The following is a 22,754-nucleotide window of genomic DNA, read 5'->3' on the forward strand; positions in this document are numbered from 1 at the left end:
CAATGATTTAGGTTTTCCCTCAAACTCCTTATCTAATCCTGAACCAACAGCACATAGTTCAAAGAGCAACTAATTTGAGCAGCTCCAATTTACACGTTTCCTAACAATGCTTAATTTAGTGGAATTTCTGTCCAATTATGTTAATTTGATGTAGTGAAAGACAAACATTCAAAAAGATCATCCTTAATTTATATAGATTGCCAAACTCTGCATTTTCTGAATGACGCCCAGGAACGTATTTTCAAAAACAAACAAACAATGGCAGAACCACTATTAGGTCATCTCTAGGCAGAAAGTGACTCAGAGCCTACATTACTCTCTCCCTGAAAGTATACTGTAGGCACTGAAACTACTACCCTGAGTCTGAGCTATCAAATCCCTTAAGTTAGAAAGTTTTAAAACACGTCTGTGTGGGAGTATTTCATTTACAGATAGAGATTTGGTTGTTTATACATTTTCATACTTGATTTTTAGGGTGTAAAAACTATGTCTTAAAATTCATGGTGGTTTTGAATACTGTTGGATAATTGTGCTAAAATGGTATATCCATTCCTTCTAGGAAACAGAAGTTATAGAAAGGTAGTGCTTTTCAGATCTGACATCTTTGAGTCATTGCAGTTTCAGTATAAAAGCAATAGGAAAAGTGACATTCATGTTTATGAAATTTTCTATAAATAAATTATAATGTACTGGAGGCCTGATATAAAGTGGGATGCCTAAACTTCAGTAAGATCTTGTTTTCAATTCAAAATAAATTTTATTTTTTATTTTTTTTATAATGTCCCTCACTTTCAGATAAGCACCCCCGTAAGGTCCACTCCATTTTTTTTAAGATTTTATTTATTTTAATTGACAGATAGAGATCACAAGTAGGCAGAGAGGCAGGCAGAGAGAGAGGGAAGAGGAAGCAGGCTCCCTGCTAGGCAGAGAGCCCGATGCGGGGCTCGATCCCAGGACCCTGGGATCATGACCTGAGCCAAAGGCAGAGGCTTTAACCCACTGAGCCACCCAGGCGCCCCCAAAATAAATTTTAAATTGAATTATGCACCTCTAAGTTCAGAGACAATAAACATCAACCAACACAATTAATAAGTTCTATTTCTTGAAATTTCGGGAACATTGATAGTCTCATCTCCTAGAAGAACAACAGCTAAAATTTTTGGTCATGGATTCTTGCTAAAATATCACTTTCCCAAAGAAAATTAATGTTATGAATTTTCATTGATTGTTATTGATCATGAAGAATATAACAACCACGATAAAAAGAGTAGGAAAAACATGATATCTCATCTGTAAGGGCATGTGGAAAGTAGGAAATGCTAATAAAAATAACTACCATTATTTCCTAAGTTAACATAATATAACAGAACACAAATATTTCATAACAATATTTTCTAGGCTCATTCTGATAACTCTTTTCTACATTCAAATTTAAAGGTTGAGGCATGTGATATATATTACACAAAAAACATCCCAAGCAATTTGTTAAAAAACAAAAAACTCTTAATAAAGGACAAATCCAAAGGAATTTTTTTCTAATTTAATTAACAAATTATGAATCGACTTACCTATTTCATCACAGTGTATCAGGCACCAATAATATTTTTTAATCGTCATACCTGATGCAATAGTTACCATCTTTCAGACATACTGATCACGAACAAGCAAATAAACAAGAGCACCGTAGCTTAAGATCTACCTGCATAAATATAGGACTACTTCAGACAATCTCTTCACCACAACATAGCAATGAATAGAAATCATACATGCTCTGTAATGGACATACAGATGAGATAGAAGGGGATGGGTGTTAATATATGCAAAATCTTTATTAATTACATTGTAAAACATAATATGGAAAAACAGAATACAATTTTAGAAATACCCAGGTCACCATCATTGTTTTATTTCTATATGTGTAGATAAGGAGTTTAATAAACAATCCATGACTATTCAACTTCTTATATTTTGAAAATTTTAGCAAAAGTAACAAACCTAGCAACTAGAAAATTGAATCTATCTGCAAAATACAGCTTTGCCAGCATCGTAGAGGAAAAGCAAAACAAAATAAGTAAGAAAAGTTTAACATTTCACAAGAGTTTTACTTTTATTTTTTTATTTATTATTTTTTATTTTTCATTTATTATTTACTTCTATTTTCTACTTTATTTTAATGAAAATGTCATGACCATAACATAAGAGCAGAATTAAACCAACATGAGAAATTATTTTTTCATAAGTTATAATAAACTAGCTTGGTGATTAATTCAAAAATTATATTACAAACTTCAGTGTTCTTGCAGTAAGTATCACTGCATAAACAAATGAGTCAGGAGTCATAAACTAATGATGATTCTAAATGTTATTTAGAGAGACATTCTGTTCTTAATATATTTCAAATATTCTACACAAGGCAAAGTGGATCCAAGTAATCTGTAGGCAAAATAAGATTTTAGAGAAGTATATATTTCCAACAGTATTTATAAAATATTACCTTTATGTAAGGCATCATCCTGGACTTTGTGGAAAACACACAAAGGAGTAAGAAGTGGCCCTTCAAGAAACATATCCAATATCAAGGTTTAACATGAAGCAGCATGTCTTCTCTAAGTAAAAAAAACATTGTACCAACTGACTTTACTGAAACTTTATATTTATTGCTCTCGTTTTAGGTCATAGTGTTCTTCTGCATGCAGGCTGCTATAACGGACATGATATAGACTGAATAGCTTATAAAGAACAGGAATTTATTTCTCACAGTTCTAGAACTGAAAAGTTCAAGATTAAGGAATGGGCAGATCCAGGGAGAGCCCACTTCCTCATAGATGGCTATCTTCTCACTGTAAACGTACATGATGAATGAATCAAGAGAACGCTCTGGGGTCTCCTTTAAAAGGACTGTAATCCCACTTATGACATAATCACCTCCCAAAGGCCCCTATGTTTTAATACTATCACTTCCAGAGTTAGATTTCATAATATGATTTTGGGAGACATAAACATTCACACCATAGTATATATAAATAAAAAAAAGACACAAAAACAACAAACAATAAAAATTATTTTAACTACCTATTATTTTCAACTACATAAAATTTTAATTTGTTTCTATATAATATTAAATAACTCATTTGAGTGATTCACTTATATCCAATGCATCTGAGTGCAATTAAATTTGCTTACCCAACATATCCAGCAGCACATTTCTTCAGACTATCCCATTTCCCACTTTACAAGATTTACCACAATTAGAAGACAGGGGATAGAGGATAGATAGATAGATGTATACATAAACACACTTGTACATACACATATGCATATTTTTTCCTGTTAATGACACTCATGCAAATAAAATTTAAGCTCAAGGAAACCTGTCTTGTGTGTTACTTAATATCCAGTTTTTAGTCAACATCCAAAAACAAATAATCCAATAAAAACATGGATAGAAGACATGAACAAGTGTTTCCCCAAAGAACACATTCAAATGTTCAGTAGATACATGAAAAGATGTCCATCATCATGTATCATCAGGAAATTGCAAAGCAAAACTAGAAAGAGATACCACCTCACACCTGTCAGAATGGCTAAAATCAACACTACAAGAAACAAAAGGTGTTGGAGAGGATGTGAAAAAGTAACACTTGTGGGGGCTGCCTGGGTGGCTCAGTGGGTTAAGCCTCTGCCTTCAGCTCAGGTCATGATCTCAGGGTCCTGGGATCAAGTCCCACATTGGGCTCTCTGCCAGGCATGGAGCCTGCTCCCTCCTCTCTCTCTCTACTTGTGATCTCTCTCTGTCAAATGAATAAAATCTTAAAAAAAAGAAAAAGTAACAATTGTGAACTGTTAGTGGTGATGCAAACTGATACAGCCATATTTGAAAACAGTATGGAATTTCCATAAAATTTAAAAATAGAAGTCCTTTGTGATCCAACAATCCTGTTGGTGTGTATTTACCAATGAATATAAGAAAACTTATTCAAAGGGATGCTAGCACCCCTATGTTTATAGTAGCATTATTTGTAAAGCTAAGATATGGAAAGAGCCCAAGTATCCATCAATTGATGAATAAATAAAGAATAAGTGGTATGTATATACAATGGAATATTATTCTGCCATAAAAAAGACTGAAATCTTGCCATTTGCAATAACATGGCTGGAACTAGACAGTATAATGCTAAAAGTGAAATAAGTCAGTCAGAGAAAGACAAATACCTTTACTCATATATGGAATAAAAGAAACAAAACAAACAAGCAAAGGGGGAAATAATAAGACATAGAAAGAGAAAGAAAGCAAGAAACAGACATTTCATTACGGAGAATAAACTGATGGTTACTTGAGAGGATCTGAAAGGAGTGATGGATTAAATAAGTGATGGGGGTTAATTAGAGCACTTGTCATGATGAGCACCGAGTGCTAGATGTTATATTGTACACATGAAACTAATACAACCATATATGTTAACTAACTGGATTTCAAATGAAAACTTTTTTAAAATCCCAGTTTTTAGCTCACATTCTGGCTTACAAAAGGGATTTAGTCAGGAATTTGGAGATTAGTTAATGATCAAATAAGGGGTGAACAGGCAGTTGTTAGATAAAATTACTATCCTTTCTGGCATGATCTTATACCTTTTATCTAGAATTACATTTAGCACTTTAGACACTTCCTATTTTATTTTGAGTCATTAAACAAAAATTTCCTCAAAGGACCTTAGACTCCATCCAATTTGAGCAACAGTGTGAGAGAGGAAATGGTGTCCAGGAGGAAAAAAAAAAAAGATAAAACTACTTTTGTTTACTAGTGAATGCATAGTTCTTCCACAGAAGAAGCTCTAAATGGTCATGGCTCCAGCTTTATATGTGTTCAGTCATATGTTCAGAAGTAGGTAACACTATCAAAAAATATAAAGCATCTGAGATTATTTTCCCTTATTTGAAAGCTGGTGTATGAGTCTGCCGTGGTTTCTTGGGTGTTGATAGAAGACGCAGACTCATGGCTCATAAATAATATAGTTTATTATTCACAGCAATAGAGGTAGCCAGAATATTAACAGTATTTGTGTGTGTGTGTGTGTTTGTGTGTTTGTGTGTGTGCGTGTGTGTGTGTGTGTGTAGGGGTGGGAGTTATATATCAGTTCTGAGCATCAGTTCCCACAAGAAGAATCAAAACAGAGGCAGATAATATTTGCAAACACAACAGGTTAAGTTAAAAAAAAGATACTATTTCTGTCTTCCAAGTCTATTCAATACAACCATCTTCAAAGGATGGTCTTGGGCGCCTGGGTGGCTCATTTGGTTAAGCAACTGCTTTCGGCTCAGGTCACGGTCCTGGAGTCCCAGGATCGGGTCCCGCATCGGGCTCCCAGCTCCATGGGGAGTCTGCTTCTCCCTCTGACCTTCTCGCCTCTCATGCTCTCTCTCACTGTCTCTCTCTCAAATAAATAAATAAAATCTTTAAAAAAAAAGGATGGTCTAGAACAAATAATAAATGCAGAAATGTAAGCAACCAATTGAAAAGTGTCTCCCAAGAAACACACTTTGAGAGTCTTCATTTGACAAAAATACTATAGGATATTACATGGATCAGGTGCATTGAATACTGGAAGGTTAAAATTACAAGGGACCAAATATTTTTAAGCAGTTCTGGCATCCAGTAGAGTTCAAATAGGTTTTATAAGATTGAGGAAAGAAGCCATCAAAACCTGGGCCCAGGGACGCCTGGGTAGCTCAGTGGGTTAAGCCTCTGCCTTCGGCTCAGGCCATGATCTCAGGGTCCTGCGATCGAGCTCTGCATCAAGCTCTCTGTTCAGTAGGGAGCCTGCTTCCCCCTCTCTCTCTGCCTCTCTGCCTACTTGTGGTCTCTGTCTGTCAAATAAATAAATAAAAATCTTAAAACAAAACAAAGCAAAACAAAAAACCTAGGCCCAATTTTCCCAAAAGCATGATTCTGATTCTAATCTCTATGATGTTATCCCTTGAAGACAATGTCTCTAATTGAGTTGAATTAGTTTACTAAAGAGCATACCCCCATTTGTTGTAGGAGATGAACAATATGCAAGAGGCAAAATGCCACATGGAAGCCACCTGGTCTTCAGTGGAATATAGAATCTGTTCCTTTGGGATGAATTTGTTCCACATTTGAATTCCCACTTAAGGGAAAATAAGAGTGCCTTCTAATAGATTTTAAATAGGAAATGACAACGGAAGCTTATACAAGATTATAAAATGGGAAATTTCCTTTAGATAAGCAATAATTTCAAAGTCATCTTCTTAATATTACAGACTCTTCACATAATCATAATTTTATTTTGGTATTATATGGTAATTTCAAGTATAGTAAATATAAAGAATTTACCTCTGTAATTATAGCGAGTCTGGTCGTAGTTTAATGGCAACAAAGCTTCAAGTTAGAAGTATGGTCTACCAATTATGAATACATTTGGAAATGGTGTGTCATCTTCACTCCACTTGTCTCACTAAAACAGTGAGCCAAAAATGTAGGTCCAAGCTGTTTACTATGGTCAAAATGGGTTGCTTTTGCACTTGATAAAGAAGCAGTCATATTTTGGAAGAAGAAACTGAGGCTATTAATATTTTCAACTTATTTTCAGAAAAGGAAAGAAAGGATAATCTAAGCTAAAGCCAAAATCTTACACAAGGTGGCAGGAGAATGATCTTTTCCCAGATAAAGGGTTTTTCAACTTAGCCATGTTAGGAGGAAGAAGAGATGAGACATTGTGGACTTGACTAACATTTGTACACTGTTCAAAATGTTTTCAAAATAATGTGTATTATTTTTCTTCTTTTAGTTGAGACAAAAAAACAAACAAACAAACAAAAAACCACTAATGAGCTTACTTTTAAAAGGAGGTAAACAAGAAACTAGCAAAGATTGAGTGTTAGGTATTGTTCCCCTCCTTTTTTTTTTTTTTAATTATGTTATGTTAGTTACTATACAATACATCATTAGTTTTTGAAGTAGTGTTCCATGATTCATTGTTTGTGTAAAACACCCAGTGCCCCATGCAATATGTGCCCTCCTTAATACCCATCACCAGGCTCACCCATCCCCACATCCTTCTCATCTTTAAAACCCTCAGTTTGTTTCTTGGAGTCCATAGTTTTTCATGTTTCATTTCCCCCTCCAATGCCCCCACTTCATTTTTCCTTTCCTTCTCCTAATGTCCTCCATGCTATTCCTTAGCTTCCACAAATAAGTGAAACCATATGATGATTGACTTTCTCTGCTTGACTTATTTCACTTAACATAATCTCCTCCAGTCCCATCCATGTTGATGCAAAAGTTGGGTATTCATCCTTTCTGATGGCTGAGTGATATTCCATTGTATTCATAGATCACATCTTCTTTATCCGTTTGTCTGTTGAAGGGGATCTTGGCTCTTTCAACAGAATGGCTATTGTGGACATTGCTGCTATGAACACTGGGGTGCATATGGCCCTTCTTTCCAGTAAAATAGAGCTAGCCTATGACCCAGCGATTGCACTACTGAGTATTGACCTCAAAGATACAGATGTAGTGAAAAGAATTAGGTATTGTTAAAGCACAAATGCAGGGGATAGAAGTTATGGTACAGAAGAGGGAAGGGCAACCATATGGCAGAGTAGAATAAAGTAGCTCAGGAAGAAATTAGTCATATCCAGATATTGTAAGGCATGTGGGGTTGGCAGGGAGAGCATGAGAAATCATGAGATAAGAGAGAGAAAATGGACCAGGCAGGAGAGGTTTATAACATTTTAACATCTAAGGTAAGCATATGCAAAGCAGAATAGGGAAAGAAATAAAAGTTTTTATAAGACTCAATACATAAGGAATAATGTGGAGGACACTGGGAGATGGAGAGAAGTGTGCTGGGGGAAATCGGAGGGAGAGACAAACCATGAGAGACTGTGGACTCTGAGAAACAAACTGAGGGTTTTGAAGAGGACGGTGGCAGGTGGTTGGGTGAGCCCAGTGGTGGGTATTAAGGAGGGAATTTATTACATGAAGCACTGGGTGTGGTGCATAAACAATGAATTTTAGATCACTGAAAATAAATTAAAAGAAAAAAAAAGACTGACTACAGACATGGACCTCAGTGTAACACAGATATGGCACTCACTGGAATACCAGCCACTTCCCACCGACACACACAGACTATGATAATAATAAATAATAATAAATAATAATGCAATTAAGAAAATTGCCTGCCGGGCGCCTGGGTGGCTCAGTGGGATAAGCCGCTGCCTTCGGCTCAGGTCATGATCTCAGAGTTCTGGGATCGAGTCCCGCTGAGCAGAGAGCCTGCTTCCCTCTCTCTCTCTCTCTGGCTGCCTCTCCATCTACTTGTGATTTCTCTCTGTTAAATTAATAAATTAAATCTTTAAAAAAAAAAGAATATTGCCTGCCAAATAATTTTTCCTCTTTTTTATTTTTATGATTATTATTTTTATTTTATTTTTAAAGTTTTTATTTAAATTCCAGTTAGTTAAAATAAGGTTAATATTAGTTTCAGGTGTACAATATAGTGATCAACACTGCCATACAATGGCTTACATAAAAAAATGAAAAAAAAATTTAAAAGATTTTATTTTTAAAAACCTCTACACCCAAGGTGGTTTTCAAACGTACAACCCCAAGATCAAGAGTTACATATTTTACTGACTGATCCAGCCAGGCACCCCAACAAATAAAAATTTTATAAAATTGTTGAGTTTGTGGGAGTCTCATTTGCTCAGTCAGTTAAGTGTCTGCCTTTGGCTCAGATCATGATCTCAAGAGTCCTGGGATCGAGCCCCATATTGCTCATGCTCTCGCTCTCTCTCTCTCCCTCTCTCTCTCTCTCTGGCTTTTCCTCTTAAATAAATAAATAAAATATTTTTTTAAAAATTGTCGAGTTTGTTTAACTAGTTTTAAACTAGTAGACAGAGATGAAGATAAAGTATGATGTCATGGCAGGGAAAAATACAACTTTCACGTTTTAAAAATAAAATGCGCAATGCAAGTTACATCACTTCTTTGATCACCACACTGGGACTTTCCCTACTGAGTTGTTGTAATGTAAGGACCTATTTTATATTTTTATATTTTAGCAAGAGGCTTTCATTGAGGTTAACCCTGAAACTGTCCTTGCTCCCCTTCCCCCAGGGAATTCACTTAAAAACAAGACCTGGGAATCAGCTCCAGGTAACAAAGCCCATATACAAGGGTGGGTCAGGCCAGGTGGAGACATCAATCAGCGGGAGGGGGGGGTGGTGTTTGCATATTGTCTCCCTAGATACTAAGGAGTATGCCCCACTCCTCTGCCCTTTGGGAACCGTTTTGGCACCAATCCTAATCAAGGTGTAATAGGCTGGGTCAAATGTCTATACTAGGGTAAATTGAACCTCAATTAGTCACCTAGCCTCACTGTGGAGTTTCCTGTGTGTGTTAAAATCTCATTGGTCACCTGTGCGTGGCCAGGCCTGACTTCATGGCCTTTGCCCTTAAAAGCTAGACTGTGAAACAGTGAAGGGTTGCCTTCTCTCATAAGAGGTGTGGCTCTGAACGTTCGGTTAGATTCTTGATGCTTGGCATGAAATAAGGCTTTGCTTGACCTTCGCTTTACATCAGTCTCGCTCCTTTAATCATAGACCCATTATTGGGGCATAACAGTATTAATCTTATAGTTATAAGTCCACAATGCACCCATCATCCATTCTACCCCTTAACATTCCCCTTTGGACAGACCCATGATCTAGAACAAGCCTTATTTTATAGTGCCTTGTAGGAGATTTTTGCTGCTGCCTAAATTGCCTACTTTCCTCTCACCATTACCACGGAAATTGGGTCCACTGAAACAAAGGGGTAGTGTAAGAAATTAACAACTTCCATAAATCTCTTTAAATCATAAAGTATAAGATAGTGATACCTGTTTTTCTGCCACATAACCAATTTTTGCAAGAATAAGGTCATATAAGAGAATTTACAACACATGCTAGCATTATCCTACTGGACCCAGATCATTTGTATGTTTCGCTGTCTCTGAGAAATGTAGTTATTTACATGACTGAAACCTACAAACTGTTTGATATGACTACTAATATCACCTACATTATTTTAAAGCCTGTTTAAGGCTTCTGAAATACATAGGTTTTGTAAACACTTATTAAGCATCTTGTATATATCAAACACTTTAAAAATCTCTGCTTTAAAAACAGAACAAAAAAACTCTACCTCAATGGAACTTTGAGTCTGAAAAAGATACAGGCAATATACAAGGCAACAGATAGAATAATTACATATTTGATTATATACTCCGAGGATGTCACATTAAATTGATATGAAAATGATGAGAAGGATCTGGATTTCTTGTCAAAATTTTTTGCCTTAAAAAGAAATTGATATTTAGGGAATTTGTTACTGAAAGAGGTCCCGTGTCAACCAAAAATGTTAAACCATGATCTGACTAAATTTTCCAGTTGTGATCATTGCTTTGTTTAGCTGTCTTATATTAAGACTGAATTTAGTAATTCAGTCTCAGATTTCAGTAAGTCTTTTTTTTAATGATTTTATTTATTTATTAGAAAGATAGAGGGAGGGGCAGAGGGAGAGGAAGAACCAGACTCCTTGCTGAGCAGGCAGCTGATGCAGGACTGGATCCTAGTACCCTGGCATCATGGCCTAAGCTGAAGGAAGACACTTAACCAACTGAGCCACCCAGGCACTCTAGACTGTAAACTTCTTAAAGGTAAAAGAGTTTTTTCTTCTAGTAGTTCCACAGACATTTCTAACATCCATAAGAAAGCATGTACTGATGTAAAATGCCAGCAAATGAAATTATTTAGAAAAGAAAGAAAGAAAGAAAAGATATATCTGGATAAAAACAGAAAATCTAATAATACATTGAATTATTAGAGCAAAGAGTGGAGGAAGAGAAAATAAACATGAAATAGAGATTTCCACTAAAAGAAAAAAATTGAATAAGGCAAGAGATTTAGAAAATTATTATGACAGACTTGAGAAAAAAATAAAATAGGAATTTTTAGAAAATAGCAATGAATGAAAAGGTAAATTGTTCCTACCTCTATAATATTAGCTGTTTGTTGTTGTTGTTGTTGCTAATTTACCTATTTAAGCTAATAAACAAAGAAAGGTTTCATTTAGGGATAAGGTTTCTATATATATATATTTTTTTTCCATTTAGGGATAAGGTATATATATGTATATATGTATATATATACATATATATACCTTATATATAAATTTTCATTGTTAGAAAATGTGTCACAGAAAGTGTTTAAACTTTAAGATACAGATGCAACATGTAACGAACTACATTGTTTGAACGTCTAATTTGTAAATGCTGTGAGAGGAAACTTGGTGGAAATGTCCTTATGTGGTTGTGTTTCTGGAACTAAGTATATTTATTAATAAGGAATAGTTTAAAATTATGAAATGACCAGGAGTGGACAATTTTCCTAATTCTATCAGCTCTTTGCAGCTCTTTTATTAGCCCCCTTCAGGAATATCCGCTTTATTTATCTAATTAAATTTTATATTAATGTGCTTTTGACTTTTGGCCTTTCTCTTCCTTCTGTTCTTTTTTTTCCCCTAAATTACATGTTTCTGTTTAACAGCTACTATCAATTCTTTGATATGAATTCTCAGCATCAATTGACTAACTCCAGAGATGAAGCAGCATCAATGTTTAGAAGCGAAGAATACAAAGCCTTGGGCATCTGGATGGCTCAGTCAGTTAAGCATCTGCCTTCGACTCAGGTGGTGATCCCAGGGTCGTGGGATGGAACCCCAGTTTGAACTTTCTGCTCAGCTGGGAGCCTACTTCTCCCTCTCCCTCTGCCTGCAGCTCCCTTTGCTTGCGTTCTCCCTCTCTTTGTCAACTAAATAAAGTAAAATAAAATAATGTAAATAATACATTTATTTATTTATTAAAATGCAATTATTACACAATACATAATGTATTGCATAATTATAATAATGATTAAATAAATTATTAAATATTTATATTAAATATATCGATTTAATTAAATAACTATTTTTTAGAATTTAAAATATTTCAAATTTAGATTTTTAAATATTAAATCATTAATTTAATAAATAAATATCTAAACATCATTAAATAAAATAATTTATTTATTAAAATGAATAAAATAATGTTGTCCTTATCTGAGCATGTATTTTTAAATAGTCTAAAAGAACCATCTAATACAGTCTAAATACCTTGAGTTCAGATATTTATACTAGTTAACCCAGACACTCAACCCACAGACAGTTTCAGAACATTTGTTTTTATCTACTACTCAAAATACGATTGTAATGTATTTATTTATAACTTTGACGTAGCAAGGAAACTTGGAGGAAAAGGAGACATTTGCTTTTAATATTTGAAAATTATTTTGTTGATTTTTAAAAAAATAAAAACCTTAACACATGAGCATTTCTTCTTAAATAACACTGTGAAGTTTCTGAGTCGCATTCTATTAAAAGTGCTGATAAAATGGCCTCAGTTACTCTTTTAAATTATCAGCTGAATGTGTAACAAATGAAGTAGAGAGCTTTTTAATTATTTATAAATGTATTGCTTGTGGATGGAGTGCCACATAGAGTTACCTCTCTTTTTGGCTTTGTTTTGTGAGCAGCAGTGGAATCTATGAATGAGATTAAACGTAAGGACATTCACAGAAATTCTTAATGAACTTCTGGGGAAGGGCAATAAGTGCAAGGAAAACCTGCAGCAAGACTAATTACAAATTTCAAGTGGTCATCGCTTAATTATAGAAGCTTTTAAGTTCAAGTAATATATCTTTTTTATGAGCCTATCATGTTGTATTAATTACCACAAACTGCACTCTTGAACACTTATCTTTTCACATATTTCTTATTCTTAGTACTTAAAATTACCCTTATGATTGATAAGTAAATGGATTTTACTGACAATGCATTTATTTACATAAATAAATAATGCTGTTTATATATATAAAAACAATTGAATATGTGTATGTGTTCAATGAAATTTTTTTTTCAAATTAAAATCTTAATTCTACCACATTGGTTACAAATAGATATAGACTTTATAGATTCATCAAATATTTTATTCTCATATTTATATCTCCTTTGTGAAGTAAATGAAACTGTATATATTAAATATAATCCTATCACATGTAACAGTTACTAGTGCATCCCAGGACATACATAGGTCAGATCCTACTCAAGGCATCACGGATAACTGGATTTAACTTTCTATCCTAGGAGTCTTCTGAATATTTCTGTGGCTTTTATACTACAATCAGGAAGAAGAATTCTTTTGCTAAAAGCTTCCAAATCACTATGTGAGGAGATTATTTGTAGACTAGTGATATAATATTATAGTTTAATATGTAAAGCATGATAAAATAAAATGATATTGCCATATTTAATTTGTTCAGTAAAGCATTCATTTAGTTATCAAGCATTCATTTGCTTTTTTTTAAGATTTTATTTATTTTTTGACAGACAGAGAGCACAAGTAGACAGAGAGGCAGGCAGAGAGAAAGGAAAGGAAGCAGGGTCCCTGCTGAGCAGAGAGCCTGATGTGGGGCTCTATCCCAGGACTCTGGGATCATGACCTGAGCAGAAGGCAGAGGCTTTAACGCACTGAGGCACCCAAGAGCCCCAAGCATTCATTTTCTTTATACAGAAGAGATAGAACAATATTATATAGTAGAAAATACAGTAAATAATCTAGAAACCTTGATCATTTTGTTTTGGCAATTTTAGAACATAAAATTAGCTAAAGCTCAAGTGCAAGTTATATTTGTATCCTAGGAGGAAAAGTTAATTAAAAGTTTGTTTATTACCATAGTTTAACACTTCAACAAAATGATAACGAGTCAAAAATTAATGAATATATGAAGTATACAATAAAAACAATAATCTTGAGTGTATGTGACTCACTGTAGGTATTGATAGGCTAGAAATCAAAGGGAAAGTATCTATAGGGTTTGTTCAGTTCCATGCTCATCAGATTAATAGGCTTTCTCATATTGCTTCCTTCACCACATTAATTTGTATAATAAAGTTTTCAAGAGTTAAAGACAGTGATAGGTTCATGGCTGGAGAGAAGGTACAGAATCTAAGATAGTTCAGCAGTGCTTATTATTTAAGAGAAAGACAGCATGGGAGGTGAGGGGTGGAAGAAAAGGGATAAGAAGAGAGAATCTTAAGCAACCTCCTTGCCCAGCACAGAGCCTATAGGGGCTTCATCTCATCGCCCTGAGATAACAACCTGAGCTGAAATCAGATGCTTATCTAATTGAGTCACCCAAGTGCCCCATTTTTTTCCCTGTATCTTTATTTTCATCTCTTTCTGTAACTGAGTTTCCCTTCAAAATCAGGACTTGCATACACAACCTAAATAATTATTTTGGGATTTGATCACGTGGAAGAGGAGAGCATGAGAAGAGCTAAGTGGTCCAGGAGAAACATATATGAGTTCAGACTGAGTGGATTATGATTGTGGACAACTGAGCATCAATCCTAATGCACAGAATACATCTCAGAATTATTTTCCTGAAACAAGAAAGAATCTGTTTAACCCACTGGCTTCTGCATCCTATCCACAGTGGTTAAAATTCATCCCAGAAGTAATTAATGTCCCTGACTTTTCTATTACTGGGCATGAGAGAGGAGCTGAGTGGGCTTGGTCAGTGTCCCACCTAATGAAAGGCAGATCAGATTCAGGCAAAAAAAACTATTAGTTCTTTCCAAATTAGATTTAATGGGATTCTATTTTTCATTCATGAATTCATTTTACATTTTATATTTTATCGATTTTTCTAAGCTTTGGCCAATATTCACTGCATTTTTGAATAGCTTTTATCTATTATTGTAAATCATTTTTCTGCTACATTTGTTTAGTCATGGTTATCCATTTCTTCTTCCAAGTTTTTCAGATATGTGATATCAATTTCCAAATAAATTATTTAAAATGTTTATTTTTTATACTAAACTTCTATGAAAAACATTGATATATGTATTATGGCATATTGTTCCCCTTTCAACTTATTTTTTAAAATGTGAATGTGCCTTGGCAAATATATATTGTTTCTTTTTATGTTTATGTAGATTCTTCATAATTTTCCCAAGTTCATTGGCTTATGGTTTATATATATATATTTTTAAAGATTTTATTTATTTGACAGAGATCACAGGTAGGCAGAGAGGCAGGCAGAGAGAGAGGAGGAAGCAGGCTCCCCACTGAGCAGAGAGCCCGATGTGGGGCTCGATCCCAGGACCTGAGATCATGACACGAGCCGAAGGCAGAGGCTTAACCCACTGAGCCACCCAGGCGCCCCTGGTTTATATTTTTTTAATAATTTTCCTACTGCCAATTAATAGATTTTTTTCCATTACCTTGTCTAAGTTGCTATTGCCATTATAAGTAAAAAGCATCTGGAAATCTATATCCCTGTCCAGTTTCCTCAAATCACTCATTATTTTCAGGATCTAGTTGGATTTTCTTACAGGTTCCAGGTGGACAAGCTTTTGAACTGGTGCTAATTATTATTTGTTTGTTTCTGGCTTCCTGCATTTACCAGCTTAGGAATCATTTTTAACAACTATGATGAAATGAGGCATCATATTCTTATTCTCAACTTCATTAATAATGATCTTAGTGTAACATGTCCTACAAGATTATAATAGATACATGTAAAATAATTTCATTGACCAAAAAAGTGGTGGAAAATGTAAATAAAACACAGTGGCAACCAACTAGTCATTTCAAGTTGAGCTATTTTTTCCCCCTTTATCTCCCTGTCTCTTTAATTTCCTGTAGCTCATTCCAACAAAGTATATTAAGGTATTTTATATGCACATACATAGAGATCATCATGGAGTCTAAATCTAATAATTCCTTGTCAGTTTTAAATATTTTAAGTATTGTTCATTCCTATGTAAGTTGTCTATTAACTTTTCCTCCACACTGCACTTAATTGCAAGGAAATATTTAATTTTAATATAAATTAATTAATCACTTTAATAAATATTTTTACCTTATGGATTAATCTTTGATGCTTATTTCTTAATTTTTTTAACTTTTAAAATTTTATTTATTGAGAGAGAGAGTGAGAGAGCGAAAGAACAAGTGCAAGCAGGGGAAGCTGCAGAGGGAGAGGGAAAAGAAGCAGGTTCCCCACCAAGCAGGGAGTCAAGCTCAGTCTCAGGGCCTTGGGATCATGATCTGAGGTGAAGGCAGAGGCTTAGCTGCCTGAGCCACTGAGTCTAATTGTTATCTTTGATATTTAAGGAAATACTTTATCATCTCTAATTGCTCCCCTATGTCACAAATACAGTTTTCTCTATGGTGCTATTAATTTTATTGTCTTCAAATGAGACTCTTTTTCTAGAAGCATTTTTAATTAGTCTCTTAGGTCTATAATTTAGTTTTTATACATTTCATTTAGTATTTTATTTTATCTTCATCATCTCTGAGTATTCCTGACCAGTACTCATTGGTCAAATCTTTCTTATTAATCTATTCCAAAAATTTGTTTGTTTCCATAATAATTTGTTATTACTGCTGTTGTTCTTAGGTTTTGCCTTTATATTCTTTTTGTTTTTTTTTGATGTTTTATGCTTTGGTGTTTTGTTGTATTGTTTTGTTTTTCTTTTGAATTAATACAATTAAACCTTTAGATTTCCTTCATACCTTTAATTATTGTCACTTATTTTCACAAATGATATTACCATAGTACAGTAATTCTAAATATTTCTGAATTAGCTGTATTATTTCTTTTTAGGTATAAAGTTAACTTCCAGTTACATGGACTTAATATTTTGGTCATTCTATTCTAGTTTTATTGCCTTATCATTGGAAAATATAGCCTGATACTTAACTCTAGGGAATGATGTGAGAGAGCTAGGTTCTTGTCTCTTGGAGTCAAAGAAGGAATCTCGTGGGCAATGGAGAGTGAGGAAGTGACAGAAGTTTATCAAGTGAATATATAGAAAAAGTTCTCACAACTAAGAGGGGTCCCCACTCAGTTAACAATGAGTGCCTTCAGGGTTTATTTTTTATAAAAAGGTAACCAGGCAACTTTAATCCTTTTAACATCTCTATCAATAACTGCTGCAATGGCTTACCTCCTTTTGAGGGTCTGATTATTCTTTTTTGGTTACAGGTGTTTATCATAGAGACACCCACCCCACATGACCCACCCCATACACCTAGGGCAGGGTGGTCCTCCATCCCACATGCCTAGATCAGGGTGCTCTTCCCGGGGTAGGGTGGTCCAATTTATCTCTTTACCACACCACATTTTGGGGATTTCTGAGAGCCTGTTCACAAAGTTCCCTATGGATCTCTTCCTCCCTAGCCCCACCAGTCCGTTACTCATTTTGAGAGTTGATATTACCAAAGTACTGTAATTCTAAAAATTTCTGAATTAGCTGTATTATTTCTTTTTAGGTATGAAGTTAACTTCCAATTATATGAATTTAATATTTTGGTCATTGTTTTCTAATTTTATTGCCTTATTCTTGGAAAATATAGCCTGATATTTAACTCTAGGAATTTATTGGCATATACTTCTGGCCTAAATAATGGCCTGTTTGTGTAAATGTTCAACTTATGCTTATATACTTACTGAAGACTATTGTTTTGGGGTCAGGATGGCTACATTTATTAATAGATCAGGACTATTAGATTCTCTAAATTTTGATGTCTCTTCATTTAATCTAATTAAATTATCAGTTAATGAAAGAAGTTAAATTTTTTATGTACTACTGCATCTACACTTATCAAAGTCTTTTGCTATAATTAGACAAGTATGTCATCCTGTTTTTATACCAAGTCTTACATTAAAAAAATCATACTATCTGTAATATTATTTATTATTATTATTATTATTATTATTTGTAAAGATTGTATTCATTGGGGGTACGTGAGTGGCTCAGGCAGTTAAGTGTCTACCTATAGCTCAGGTCATAATACCCGGGTCCTAAGATAGAGCCCCACAGGGGGTTCCCTGCTCAGTGGGGTGCTTCTCCCTCTCCTTCTGTTATTCCCCCTGCTGTGTGCATGTTTTTCTTTTCTCACTCTCTCTCAAATAAATAAGTAAAATTTAAAGATTACCTCTCTCAAATAAATAAGTCAAATTTTTTTTTCTCAATGGGAGGGAGAAGCAGACTCTCCACTGAGCAGGGAGCCGGATGCAGGGCTCAATACCAGAACCCTGGGATCATCACCTGAGCTGAAGGCAGACACTTGAACCGACTAAGTCACCCAGGCACTCCAGTTGTTTATTTATTTATTTTTATTATGCATATGTTTTATCTCTCTTTTCTTCAAGTCTTTTTTTCGATCTTTTTACTTTTTTCATAAAACTGAATTATTTCAAGATGACTTGGTCATCCTCTTTTCCCCTACCCCATAGGTCATAGATACATTTTAACTGTTAAAATAATATTAGTATTTAAGTGCTGCCTACACAAATTAAGGCAAATTAACTGTGGTCTGTATTCCTCAAAAATTTTTTTATTATGCCTTCCTATTCCAATGACATTTTATAAGAATCTAAATGTTTACATTTGTGATTATTTTTTTCAAGATAATAAAGCTATTACTTCATTCTTTTTTATATCTGATGTTATTTAAAAAATTTCTGTCAGTCTGATACTTGTCTCTTTATTAATGAATTATTTTTTTTCTCTCTAACACTTATGATTTTTTTTTGTCTTTGGTATGTATGCCCTAGTTTGGGATTCATAGAGTCAACTATAGTTATGAATATTTTCTTTCTTTTCTTGTATGTAAGTTTTAATCCAGTGTCTTGACTATTTTATGCTTGAGAAACAGATGTACATTAATATTCAAATATTTCTTTCCTTTTTCTTCTTTCATTTAAAAAAAGTCATTTATTTTATTTTATTTAAAAAATATTTATTTATTTATTTGGAGTAGAGAGAGAGGGTCATGAAGAGTGGCTGATTATATACTTTCAATTTGGGAGGAGGTTAGGGATAGCACAGGCCTCCAAGGTATTTTATAAACAAGGTTTCCAGGACCTTGAGGGGGCTAGCTATTGTTAGGGAAAGGTCATTTATTACTATTTAGTAAAAACTAGGGAAGAGACTCTTCTGATGTGTATCAATGGGTATATGCTTGGGAGATGATTGCCAATGTATATCTTGAGGGTAGGGGTGGGGAGTAGAGATAAAGAAGTTTCCAAAGTAATTTTTACATGTGAAAGTAGATTTTCAGTATCCTGGGGGGGGTGTGGACTAAGAATGCTTTTTGCCCTGAGTGGATGTGTCCACATGGAAGCAGGTGAGTCCCCAGAGGAACTTCAAGGACTTGTCAACAGGCTATGAGTAGTAAGGAAATCTAATTTTTTCTCTAGCTTTTGTTCCACACACATCACCTACATCTTACACCTCTTTTATATTGATAATTTTAATGCTTTGCTGGTATCCAGATGACTATATCCTTAAGTGACTTCTTATCTCTATTGAATCCATTATGTATTCTATCCATTGTATTCTTAATTCAACTAGATTACATATATTTAATCTATTAGTACCACTAGGTTCTTATTCTTGTTTTCATTTCAAAATCTTTCCTTATTTCCTTACATTATTTATTGGGTATATTTTAAATCCCTGATATACTCACTTATTATATATAAGCTGTCAACCTTATTCTTATTTTGAGGTAGCTATATCTTTTTGGGTTTTAGGACATCATACCAACAATGCCAAATAATTTTCAGACAACAGCAGGATCTCCAAGAATTCAACTAAATTCTGACACTATCTACCTGAACATAGCGTAAGAATTCATCAGTTAAGGGATCAGTCCTCCAAGACTATCTCCAACCCCATCTCAGATGCCAGTCTCACTGTAGGCCCCAGGTTATTACCTGTGCTTGTGACTGAGCAACTACAGGTTGGAGGTCCCAGTGGCCTACTTCTTTCATTCTTTTAATTTGCTACAGGGACTCACAAAACTCAGAAAAATACTTACTTTGTGTTTGCCAGCTTATTAAAAGATATAATAGAAGATTTAAATCAATAGATAGATAAAGAAGTGCACAGGGCAAGGTATGGAGAATGGGCACAGAGCTTCTATTACCTTCTGTAAGACTGCCACTCTTCCTGCCTTTTCATACATTTAACAAACTAAAAGCTTTCTGAACCCAGTCCTTTCAGGTTTTCTGTGGAGGCTTCATGACAGTCATGACTGACTAAATCATTGTCATTTGCTGATCTAATCTCCAGCTCCTCTTCCCTCCCCAGATAATCCTGAATTGGGAGGAAGGGGAGGCATGTTGGGCAAAAAGTTATGAAGGCTTTCACCAAGTGGTTGGTCCTTCAGGCAAAGAGCCCTTGCCTTGAGTGAGGTCTGAAGGTCACTTTATTAACATAACAAAACACACCTCTCTCACCCTTATCACAGGAAATTCCAAGAGTTTTAGGAGCTGTGAGTCAGTAGCCATGGTTGAAAACCAAATATTCAGATGACCAAAATATATTTCTTGTAAACCACTATATTACACTACATGCTTAAGTATTTAATTATGTGATCTTTTAAACTAATATTTTTCTAAGGGTGTGGTGAAAAATAATGAATACTGTTATGCTGAAAATAAAAAATAAATAAAAAATAAATAAAAAAAAAAAAAAAAAAAAAAAAAAAAAAAAACTAATATTTTTCTAAGAGTCTAAACTGTTCTGTCAGTAATCTGGATTGGGGAGTGATGTATTGCCAAATTTCTGTCGTTTCAGTCCAGGAAGTCAAAGAGAAACAACAGGAGAGCCCCTTAGGGCAGGAAGTACAAAGTAACAATGTTGACTACTACTCCCTTTGCTTGATTTTTTTTAAACAAGCAAATCATCTCTTCAGAGTTGCAGTTTAAAGCCAAGAACATGCGGAATTGGGAGAAAAAAATAATTAAATTTGGAGACTTGCAGAGGTAGAATCAGAGTAGTGAAAGCCGTTACAGTAACGGAACTAACTGAGGTCAGTCTTTGGTGAATCACAGAAACAGGTGGAGTTGTCAAACAAAGGAATCTTTGTTTACAACATACAAGGAGATCACAGGGAATAAGTTCCAAAGCCTGTTTGAACAGGAGAGAGATTTTTATTTAGTATTTAAGATGAATACTCAGAAGGGAGAGTTTTATTATCCCGTGTATGGTTGGTCATAAGGTTGTGGATGCATGCACATCCACATATGTATTTGTGCAATATGTATTGCATGTTCACCTGAATGAAGCTTGTATTCCACCGAGGGCAGAAACTTCAACGTTAGAATAAAGCAGAGGTAACTGTTGGACAAGGGAAAGGAACTCTGCAGGCTTCAAGAGCAAATATAAACTAGATGGGGTCTTGGGCTCATTTTCTGGAACAAGGAATGCAAGGCCTTGATTACTTTTGAAATAGCACTAGGAGTTTTACCACTGATTTATTGTCTCAATAGCTTAGGCTATTTCCTGGTCTGGTGGTGACTGTTAGTTTTCCCATTGCCTTGTTCCCTCAAAATCCTTAACTAGTGAGGTTTTTGCATTTCTTTGTAAGAACCTCCCAGGAAGTTTTGGAAAAAGTGTGCTTGGGCAAGTACACAGGTGGGGTATAGATCATTGAAAATAGCTGGGGACAAAAAATGACTTTTCTCATGTCAGGAAAACTATATCTCATCTTTAATTTTCTGGGAACCTCTAACTCTTTCTGCTGATGTTACCAAAAGGCATCTGAGATATTACTGATTGTTCTCTTGAACCTAAGGAAAAGGAAATGTAGAAAGCAAAAGACAAAACTTTAAAATCTATCCTGCAACTCATCAATTCACTGCAGCCACCTCTCTGTCATTCCCTTTCTCTTTTTCTCTCTTTCTCTTTCTCTCTCACTTTCTCTCTCACATATGCACAACACACGCAAATCAACTTAAAACAATTTTTAATTTTTCCTACTCCATTTTAATATACTTGAGGCATGATCATTTTCTTAGTAAATACAAGAAAAAAAAATCTAGGATTCCATCATTCTGTGTGATTAAAATATTGAGGAATTTACTTCCAATAGCACTTATAAAAACATATTTTATTTAAGTAATATTATATAATCAGGTGCCTGCATTTTTCTTATTCTCCAACTAGTGTTATTTGGCAATTAATATTTTGTCAATCAATATTCCCCTATATCTGAATGTGTGGGCAGTGAGAGATGAGTGAGAGGCAAGGATGGTGAACACTCCCAACAACTGCAGACTACATATATCTTAAGCCATGATTTTCTTTGCAAATGTTCTAGTCATACCTCCGTGTACCAGGAAAGAAGTAGCATATTTCTTGAAAGACACAGCTATCAAAGCTCCATTGAGAAACCGTAAAGATGGAGAAGGGATTTGCAAATTATATATCTGATAATGGACATCTACTCTGATTATTAAAAAATGAATAAAAATAAAAAACCTTACTAATAACCAGAGTATCCAATTTTACATGTGAAGGAAATAATGGAAGAGACATGTCACCAAAAGGATATGGATGGCTTATAAGCACATGACAAATTTCTCAACATTTAGGCATTAAAGAAATACAAATTAAAATCATAATGAGACATGCTTACATATCTATTAGAATGGCTAAAATTATAAAGGCTAATTGTACTTCGTCTGAGCTAGATTGAGAAGCAACTAAAAATCAAAACTGTTGTTGGCATATATCATGATACCACCACTTTGGAAAATAGTTTGAAAATTTTTTTAAATGCAAA

The sequence above is a fragment of the Mustela nivalis genome, assembly GCF_964662115.1.
Source record: "Mustela nivalis genome assembly, chromosome: 5".
Classification (NCBI taxonomy): domain Eukaryota; kingdom Metazoa; phylum Chordata; class Mammalia; order Carnivora; family Mustelidae; genus Mustela; species Mustela nivalis.